The 10,010-nt window shown below is 47.3% G+C and overlaps 1 non-coding gene across 1 annotated transcript; it reads left to right on the top strand.

The window, feature by feature from the left end:
• Positions 1-8,600: 8,600 nt before the first annotated feature.
• Positions 8,601-8,737, top strand: LOC125397955 (small nucleolar RNA SNORA29). The gene has a single exon (XR_007231242.2). It is a non-coding gene; the product is annotated as a small nucleolar RNA SNORA29 (small nucleolar RNA).
• The last annotated feature ends 1,273 nt before the right edge of the window (positions 8,738-10,010 follow it).

Raw genomic sequence — 10,010 nt, 5'->3', positions numbered from 1 at the left:
AGAGTACCTGAATTTAGTTCCCAGCACACACTTCAGGTGGCTACAACTGTGTGAGCATCTGCCCTGACAGGTTCACACACACATACACACACACACACACACACACACACACACACACACACCAATAAACAGATAAACATCTTTAGTTAAGTTGGTGACACAAAGTCCATTTTGACTTCTAGGTTGTTATTAGTTGCTTTTCTAATGTTGTGATAGAACACTGTGATCAAGGCAACTCATAAAAGTGTTTATTTTGGGTTAGGGTTTCAGACAGTTAGAGTCTATGACGGCAGAGCAAAGATTGCAAGGGCCTGGAGCAGCAGCTGAGAACTCCTGTCTCCAGCCATAAGTAGGAGGCAGAGAGAGCACCAGGGCTGGGAGGAGACTTTTGAGATCTCACAGCTCAGTCCCAGTGACACATCACTTTCAACAAGACCACACCTCCTAATCCTTCCCAAACCGTTCTAGGGACTAAGAGCTAGGGACCTAAAACAAACTAGGGACCAAATATTCAAACGTATGAACCTCTGGGGGCCATTACCATCCAAACCACATTAAGCTTGTTCTGATGGAGGCTAGAATGTGAGCTTAGTCCAAAACAATGGACTCTTGTGGTTTTCACAAAATATGATTGAAATGTTAAGCCCAGTGTTACTTTCATTGGTCGGTGAATAAAGCTGTTTTGGTCAATGGCTTAGCAGAGTAAAGACAGGTGGGAAATATGAACAGAGATATGCAGAGAGTGTAGGCAGAGTCTGAGAGATGCTTTGCAGCTGCCAAAGGAAAAAGATGACAGAACATTATTGGTAAGCTACAGCCTCTTGGCGACACATAGATTAATAGAAATGTATTAATTTAAGATTTAAGAGCTAGCTAGGAATATGCCTGAGCCAATGGCCAAACAGTGTTGTAATTAATATAGTTTCTATATGATTATTCAGGTCTGGGTGGCTGGGAAATGAAAGTTCAGTCTCTGTCTACAATTCTTGATTCACTATAGACAAAGACTTCAACTTCTTCTCATGTCTCAGTTCCCCCACCCCAATTTCTCCTGCCTGACATGGTATAGTAGAAGTTTCAGATGACACCATAGAGCCCTTCTTCCTCCCAGATCTGCCTCAGGAGTGGGGCAAGACTTTGCCATCTATCTCATGATGGAGGTGGGCTTGATCTCTACTGACACAGATCTTACTTGGGCTCTGGGAAATGAACTCAAGTCCTCATGCTCCAGTGACAAGTACTTTACTGGTGGAACCACCTTCTCCATGCCCATTTTGGAATTTTATCCAGTTTTCTGGGGGACCATTGTAAGAGCCCACTCCTGCACAATAGCCTCCTGAAGTTTTTCCTTAACGTCAGTCATAAAGAAGTAGAGATAATTTGAATAAAATAGGTATAATATGATAAACAGATCTCTACAGATAAATTTGAAGGGGAGAATCAATATTCTAAAGTGATTTAAAGCAGAAAGCATTCCTCTGAACAGAACTTCTATTTTAAATAATTAGGAATAGAAAAACGCTCCCAAGTAGTAACCCAGGATGTGCACATGAATGAGTGAATAGAAGCTGTGGGGGATAAAAGCAGGAGACAGTCCCTGATAACAAATGGAAGCATTAGCAACATAATTATAAAGCTTACAAAAGACAACTCAGAGGCTCTGATCTCCGATGGAGCAGTAAATAAATAAAATGGGAAAGGATGAAGTAAAGGAGGAAAAAAATATCCAACCATGATAGAGAAACCTACTGGACTTGAAGGAAGGCACAGGCTGATGAGATGGCTCAGTGGGTAAAGGTGCCCGCCTCCAAGCCAGATGACGTCACTTCAATCCCCTGGGACCCATATAGTGGAAAGACACAACCAAGACCCCTGTATTGTCCAGGGACTTCCACAGGTCCATAGTGGCACACCCACAGGAACACACATGTTAAACTAGTAAATCAATAAATCAATTAACAAAATTTAAAAGTTTTATTTTAATTTAATTGCGTGTGTGTGTGTGTGTGTGTGTGTGTGTGTGTGTGTGTGTGTGTGTAGGCATGTATAAATGAATGTATGCATGAGGTCAGAAGAGGGCATTGGGTGTCTAGAGCTGGAATTACACGCGGTTGTAAGAAGCCCAATGTGGATGCTGGGAACCTAACTCAGGTTGTCTGCATGTGCTCCTAACCTATGAGCCATCTCTCCAGGATCTAAATACAGAAAACTAAAATAAAGGAAGAAATGTTTTTTTTTTTCCCTCAGACAAAACTCTTCTCCCTTGGAAGAGGCAAGATATCAGTCAGAGAGGCAGATCAGAGGTCCAGGAGGGATTGGTGCAGAAATGTTTCCTATAGATGTACAAAGTCCACCTAGTCAAAGCAATGGGAAACGCAGAGGCAAAATAAGCATTTTTACAGATGAAAGCATTTTTTAAAAAACTGAACTCTGAAGCTCTCTGACTTAGGAAGTCACTGTTCACGGAGCCCAGGAGAGTGACTGGAAGCTGGAAAAATATTACTGCTGGTCTGGGGCCACACGGAAGAGGCAGCTCAGCCCAGCGTGCAGGCTGCCTGAGTTCTTCTTTTGCAAGACTCCAGTCAGGTGATGTCTGTATCTTGACTTATTTGCAGAAAACTGTTTCCAGATGACTTGGAATGAAGAACAGCTGGTTGACCAGGAAAGGGGTGGGGGCCTGAAGAAATAGCTCTGCTAGTAAAGCACTTGCTAGTGTGTTAGTCCGGGTTCTCTAAAGGAGCGGAACTGAGCGTATAGGAAGGAAGCTCTGGTTTATATGATTCTGGTCGGGTAGTCTAACAGTGGCTGTCTTTATACGGAAGAGGCTGAGAACCCTGTCACACTCAGTCCATGAGGTTGGATGCCTCAGTTGTCCCAACTTGGGACTGAAGGCCTAGAGGATTTCTAGATAGCCACAGATCCTTAGTTCCTGGCAGAACCAAGTTCAAAGTTGAAGAAGCTAAGTTCTGATGTCATTGGAGGATGGCGGCAGTAGCAGACATAACAAGAGTAGATGCAATGCTTCTGTATTGCAGTGAAGGCAATTACACGAAAGGCAAATGTTTCCATCCTCAGAAATCCTTACCTGGAGGCTGTTACCTGAAGGTGCAGTCTGCCATGGTGGAGAGCCCCTAGTAAGTCAGTTCTTCTAGGAGTACCCACACCCACCCACTCAGAGGCAAGTCTCCAAACTGACAACCAAGATTAATCATCACGAAGGCCTACATCCAATCCTCAGCATCAGAAGTTCAAGGTCAGGCATGTAAGATGATGCCCCAAGTAAAGCTTTCAGAGCTTAATGAACCAGTTTCCCCCCAGAAGCCATGTGAAAATGGAAGGAAAGAGCCAACTCTGCAGGCCCCCACATGTACACTGTGATTTATGTGTGTTCAATGATAATAATAATGATGATAGTAATAATAATACTTTACAATACATCATGGGATTTTTCTCATAGCTTGATTTATGGACAAACTTTAGTGGAGGAAGACTACTCATGAGTTAAAATGGGGAAAGGCAGAAAATTCTAGAAAGGTTGGGATTGTCCCAGAGTGGAGTCTATTCCTCTTTTTTGCCCTTATATGGAGTTTCCTAATATAGCATGGTATCAGATGTATGGTGGGATTTTTGCAAGGCCAATGACGTGAAGATACCATTTGTGTTTTCTGTTGACTATCAGTTTGACAGGACCTAGAGTCGCCCACGAAAGAAGCTTCTGGGCATGCCTGTGGGGAATCAAACAAATTAGGAGAATCTCTGTGTATGCCTGTGGGGGACCATCCAGATGAGGTTAGCCTCTGATTATGTCTGTGGGGAACAATCTAGATTAGGTTAGCCTCTGGACATGCCTGTGGGGGACCATCCAAATTAAGTTAGCCACTGATTATGTCTGTGGGGAATGATCTAGATTAGGTTAGCCTCTGGCCATGCCTGCGGGGGACCATCCAGATTGGGTTAGCCTCTTGGCTTGCCTGCGGGGGACCATCCAGATTGGGTTAGCCTCTTGGCTTGCCTGCGGGGGACCATCCAGATTGGGTTAGCCTCTTGGCTTGCCTGTGGGGGACCATCCAGATTGGGTTATGACCTTCTGAGAGGAAGAACCACTGAATCAGAAGTGAAAGATTTTAGAAAAGGGGGCCAGGAGGTCTCATTCAAGCCTATGCCTTACGTTAAGTGAGTTTATTAAGAAGGACAGCCTCTTATATACAGTTTTCAGGGGGAAAACAGGACAGGGTTGGCAGAAAGCCATCGTTCAGTGGGATAAAGTCAGCAGGAAGCTAATCAAGAAATGTTTCGCAGAAGGGAGACAGGATCGCTTGTGTCACAGACTAAGCGCTCAGCAGCCATAGCCCTTAAGGGAGGGGAAAGTTGGGTTCTCAGGCTCGGAAACCGAAACTCCTCCAAGACCCTGTCCCCGGGCCACTTCTGGCCTTGCCACACAAATGTCTGGTTTTAAGTAGGTGAACGTTAGAGCACAACTTTTAGGTACCAGTCTTTTTTCTTCCTTTCCACCATGTGCCTCCCGGGATTGAACTCAGGATTTTAGGTTTGGATTACCATGACTACCGAGCAATCTCATCAGCCTCCCGCATTTTTAAATTATTGTTTTTTTACGTGTGTGTGTGTGTGTGTGTGTGTGTGTGTGTGTCTGTATGCCACGTATGTGGGTGTCCTCAGAGGGCAGAAGAGGGTGCCAGGTTTTCTGGAGCTGGAGTTAAAGCCAGTTGTGAGCTACTTGATTCTGAGGAGAGAACTCAGGTCCTCTGGAAGAATATGACAGGCTGTCTCTCCAGCCTCCCTCCTTTCTGTTATTGCTGTTATTGATTTTTTTTGTTTGATTTTTGGGACAGGGTTTCCCACGGGCCTGGGTCTTCCTCATTTGGCATTCTGGCTGGCCACTAAGCTCCCAGAGTTCCACCTGTTCCCCCTCCCAGCGCTGGTGTACACTGCAGTGCTGGGCTTTTTCAGTGTATTTTAGATGTGGGTTCTCATGCACATACCGGCAAGCATGTTACTGGCTGAGCCATGTCTCCCAGCTCCCAATGCCTTTTTTTTTTTTTTTTAAATGATTCTAAACTCATCTGAAATTCGTAGCTCCATTTCCAGGGACAAAACCCAGTAGGTGCTAAGAACAGCAGCTTATCATAGGCAGGGGTGCGCTTCTCCCAAGAACGCTAATGCTCCCCACCCCACCCTAGTACTTATCAACTTCTTTTCTGAGGTGCCTGTGGTATGTGCTTTGTGTGCTAAGACAGGATCAGCATGCCCTCAGGATGCTCCTGTCTCTGTCTTCTTAGTCCTGTGATTGCAGGCACAGGCGGCCATGCCCCAGCATTTTCAACAGTTGTTGGGGATCTGAGGTCAGATCTTCATGTTGGGCAGCGAGCCCTTTACTCACCGAGCCAGCTTCTTGACTCCTTGTGGCCTCTTTGATCTTCTGCAGGGATATAGAATCACCTCTACTGTTTAGGTGTTTTTGTCAACTTGATAAAAACTCTAGTCGCCTGGGAAGGGGGAGCCTCAGCTGAGTAATTTACTCTATCAGATAGGTCTGTGGGCATGACTGTGTGACATTTTCTTGGTTTATGATTGATGTGGAAGGGCCCAGCCCACTTTGGGCAGTGCCATCTCTGGGCAGGGGCCTCTGGGTTGTGTAAAAAAGCAAGCAGTATTCCTCTATGGTTTCGGTTTTAGTTCCTGCCTCCAGGTTCCTGCCCTGACTTCCCTTCGTGAGGGACTGTTATTTGGAAGTACAAGAGGAAATAAGCTATGTCCTTCCTTCCCAACCAACTTGTTTCTGGCCAGAGCGGTTTTGTTTTTGTTTTTGTTTTTTATCACAACAATAGAAATCAAACTAGATCTCTGCCCCTATCTAGTTGGGGAAATCAGAGAGGGTCAGGCATAACATCCCAAAACTGTGCTGGGCCTGCCTGTCCCCCGCCCCCCACATATACACACACACAGAGGCATGCAGGCATACATGCATGCATGCACACGTGCGCGCACGCACACACATATACATACACACACACACACACACACACACACACACACACACACACATGCATGTACCCAGATGCCAATGCTATACGGTCTGTTTCTGAGCCCTCTGTGGTAGGCCCGTGTCTTAGAAACAGGAAGAGCCCAGAGACTCTGAGGCATCTTCCAGAGGAAGTGCTGCATACCTGGGGCAGCTGGAGGCTGCAGGCCTCTCTACCTTTCCCCCAGGTCTTCTCAGAGCTTGTCTGGCTCTTGAGCAGTTCACCCTGGCAGAGCAGGACCTACAAAGCCGTAGCTATGATCTAGGGTGGGAGACACAGGCTTTCTGGACCTAACTCTCTGCTGGGCCTTGTCTTAGAAGAATGTTCCCACGCCACCTATTCACAGCTGGGACTTAATTCCAATGTGCTGGTGCTTGCGGGTGGAGCCTCTGCCCAGTGCCTAGCTCATGAGGACTGGACTCTCCTGAATGAAGCTGGTTCTGGTGCTGCGATGCGAACCCAGAGAAAACAACTTACAGGGAGAATGTTTATCTTGGCTTACAGCTCTAGAGGGATGGGCTCCATTGTGGTGGGGAGGACATGGTGGCAAGGGCGGGAAGCTGCGAATCACTTCATATCGGAACTCAGGAAGCAGAGGGAGAACAGCAGGGGGGGCTATGTGGACAAGCTGACCAACTTCCTTCATTAAGGCTCCACCTCCTAAAGGCTCCACACCCTTTCCAAATAGCACCACCAGCTGGGGACCAAATATTGAGACACCCAGGAGACATTTTACATTCAAATGTCAGGAGTACGCTAATTTAAAAAAAAAAAAAAGCCCCCAGGAGCTCCTTTCCCCTTCCCACCAGGTGAGGGTGCAGTAAAGGAAGTCCTCCTCTGTGATTAAGGACGGAGCTCTCACCAGACAGGGGTCTGTTAGGATGACGTTGATCTTCAATTCACCAGCCTACAGAATGGTGAGAAATAAGTACCTACTTTTTCTTAAGCCACGTGGTCTCTGGTGCTTTGTTACTGCAGCCTGTAAGGGTTTACACACAAGGCCTGGGACGGCTCTTGGTGTCCTGGTCTTTCTTCCCAAGAACTGACTTTCTTGTCTCCTGGTCTCCTCAGGACAGCTGGCCGTGTGAGACAGGTTGATACTCCCAGGTGTGGCCATTTGGGTACCTCCGCGCCTCTCTTGTTTTCTCGGGTGCAGATCCTTCCCACCGAGACAGGAAGCATGGAGTCTTCGGTTACTATTCTCTCTCTGTTTTCGATCCCAATCCAGATGCTGCTCAGGTTGTGAACATCTGCACCAGCTCTGTTTCCACCCTCTTTCTGGGATCCCTGATACTACAGGTAAAGATGGACCGTTAGCCAGAACCTGCCTCTGAGTTCATAAACGGACTCTCCACATGCCTAGATCCCGAGAGGATGACAAGCACCATTTTCACTGTCCCGAGTATGTTTCCAGACCTGGTCACAGGTGGCCCACATTCCCTCACTCTTAAAGTGGATAGACCTCAACTAGATATACCCCTCCTCCCCTGTATGCTGGAGTCACACATTCGTTACCCAGAATTCTTTGCCCTCTCCTGCTGCCCAGGCATTAGGGACAGCCTGGCTGCAAGCTCATGCCCCTTTTCTGCAATCCAGTAGAAATGGCTTCTACTCTACCTGAGAACCTGAACTCACACTGTCTTCCTACCTATGGCATTGGAGCTTGAGCTATCTTCAGAACCCATGCCATGCTGCTGTCCTTCTGTCTGTCCATGGTATTAGTAACTCTTATAATAAACTTCTTATACAAAGGGAAAATCTGCTTCAGTGTAACCCTCTGACCTCAGACCTTTCTGAGCCTACGCTGGTCACCTCCCCCACCCCCACCTCCCATTGGATGACCTGCAGCCCCTTCCTTGCCTGTTCTGGGTTGGGAGCATACAGGGTAGGGCTGCTGTCTCTGCGCTGCGATGCTGATGTAACTGGGCTGGCAAGAATGAGGATATACTAAGGAGACCCTGTTCCCCTCCCTTTGGAAATCAGACTATAGACCCCCCCCCAATTGAAGCGCCCAAAAAATCTCATGTCAAAAGGGCTCATGTCTATGCCAGATAGAGGGTAAACTTTTCCCCTGGAAAGATATCTGTAATTTGTTGGATCACTTTGTAGGACAATAGAGCCGAGATGAAGGCGAGGCAGTGTGGCTGGTCTACAGCTTAACTGGGAAGGCCGAGCTCTCTCTGTCTCTCTTTCAATGTGTCGGCACTGAATACGTCTTCTTGCCTCTCTTTTCACTCTTAATTTGACTCTTTAAGTTGATCTATTGAGAGTGGGTGGCTGAACTTGACTTGTTGGGACTGCCAGAGGCACAGGCTGTGAGTCTAGAGTCCACAGCAGTGGGAAGAAGTCCAGCTAGGGCCTGCACTTGTCCAGGCTGCTGGGTCCCCTGTCTGGTGGTTGAGGTGGCCAGTCATCTGGGGCCTCAGCTGGCCCCAGTGTTGTATCTATAACAACACACCACACTTGGGGGTCTGGGGGACATTGCAGGGATTTCTAGGTACTTTGTTTGGTTTTTCTGTCATGGAAATATGGATAATGGGAGAAGAAGAGACCATTTTTTTCTCCATTTGACTACTGCATTTTCTCCCAATAGATTTTAGTGGCTGTGCTTATGGGGTAGATAAAAAGTGCTGTGATCTGAAGAGGGCAGGCTTTTCAATGTCTTCCCCCTATATGAAATGACTGAACAAAAGAAAAAGAAAAGAAAAAAGAAAAAAAAGAGAAGAGACCATTTATTAAGAAAGACGGTATTTCCAAGGAAGGACGTGGGCTGAAGTTTGGGAAAAGGTCAAAGGCTCAACAATGAATCTCTACAAACAGGCGAAACTTTCATAGGTGAGTATGGTGGGCCTCTGCGTCAGTTTCGTAGGCCAGTATGGTGGGCCTTTGCATCATTCACTTAGTGAGGACTTCTCCCTCCCAACCTTGTTAGCCAGCAGCCCTAGGTCCTGTTCTTCCTTCCTCTCTGTCATTGGTGTCTTTTATGTGCTGATTTTGACCTCACTTCTACCCTACTCTTCTCTATTGTGGCCTCTCCTTGAGAGTGGGGGATGGGAGGTGGGAGATGGAAGGTTGGAGTGAGGGTGTGGGAGCCAGCGGTGGGAAGAAAGGGTGGGTGGTGTGGGCGTGGAGTGGGAAGTGGGGTGTGGGGCATGGGCTGGTTTTGACTTCCCAGACTCTCAGGGGGGTCTAATAGAACCAGGTGTCACTTGGTGGCTCCTCAGTTTCACTGCCCTGTGGTTGAAAGCCTGATGGAGACCCCTCTTTCTCCATAGCGGAGAGTCAGGTCACCTAAGAGATAATAAAAATGTACATTACCGTGGCGTTCATGGATAAAGTAGATTCACTTATCTGACACATAGTCCAAGCTCCTAGAGCAAGCCATACCCCTGCTAGCCACTGAGAAAACATACCAAAAGGAAGACCCTACCCTCCCAGCAGAACCTTGGTCCTGGCAGCCTTAATGAGCTAGGATCGCCCACCTGTCCTCAACAAGCCAGATAAAGAGATGAATGATGGTGGAAAGCTAAGCAAAGAGATTTATTCACTGGGACCACATTGGGAAGAGGAACAAATAAAGGGACCCAGTGACCACGCCCAAAGTGGTCTTCCAGGTGCTGGCCTGGGGTTTAGGTCAGAATAGAAGGTAAGAAAGAGTGTGCATAGCTAAACACTCCTGGTCCAGATGTGGCTTTGTCTGTCACCACAGTGTCTGCGTCGCTCTGTCCTGTCCCGTGGCCTGACAGAACTGTGTGGGATCTTGCCTAGAGAAGAACGGGATTCCTTTTTCCTGTGACGGGACACCAGGCTTTGCCTCCAGCAGCATGCAAGTCAGGGGACATCTTAATTCTTTGGAGATTATTCTCACATTGTTCTGGTGGCCAGAGACAGAGCCACAGATGTCTCCAAAAACCTCCTCTCCTGCGCAACAGGCTGAGGAAGCTGAGGAAAAGCAGAGGGCAAAGCCCA

This window comes from Myodes glareolus, chromosome 18, assembly GCF_982192425.1.
Source record: "Myodes glareolus chromosome 18, mMyoGla1.1, whole genome shotgun sequence".
Classification (NCBI taxonomy): Eukaryota; Metazoa; Chordata; class Mammalia; order Rodentia; family Cricetidae; genus Myodes; species Myodes glareolus.
Note: the sequence above shows the minus strand (reverse complement) of the source record. Positions and strands in the feature narration are given on the sequence as shown.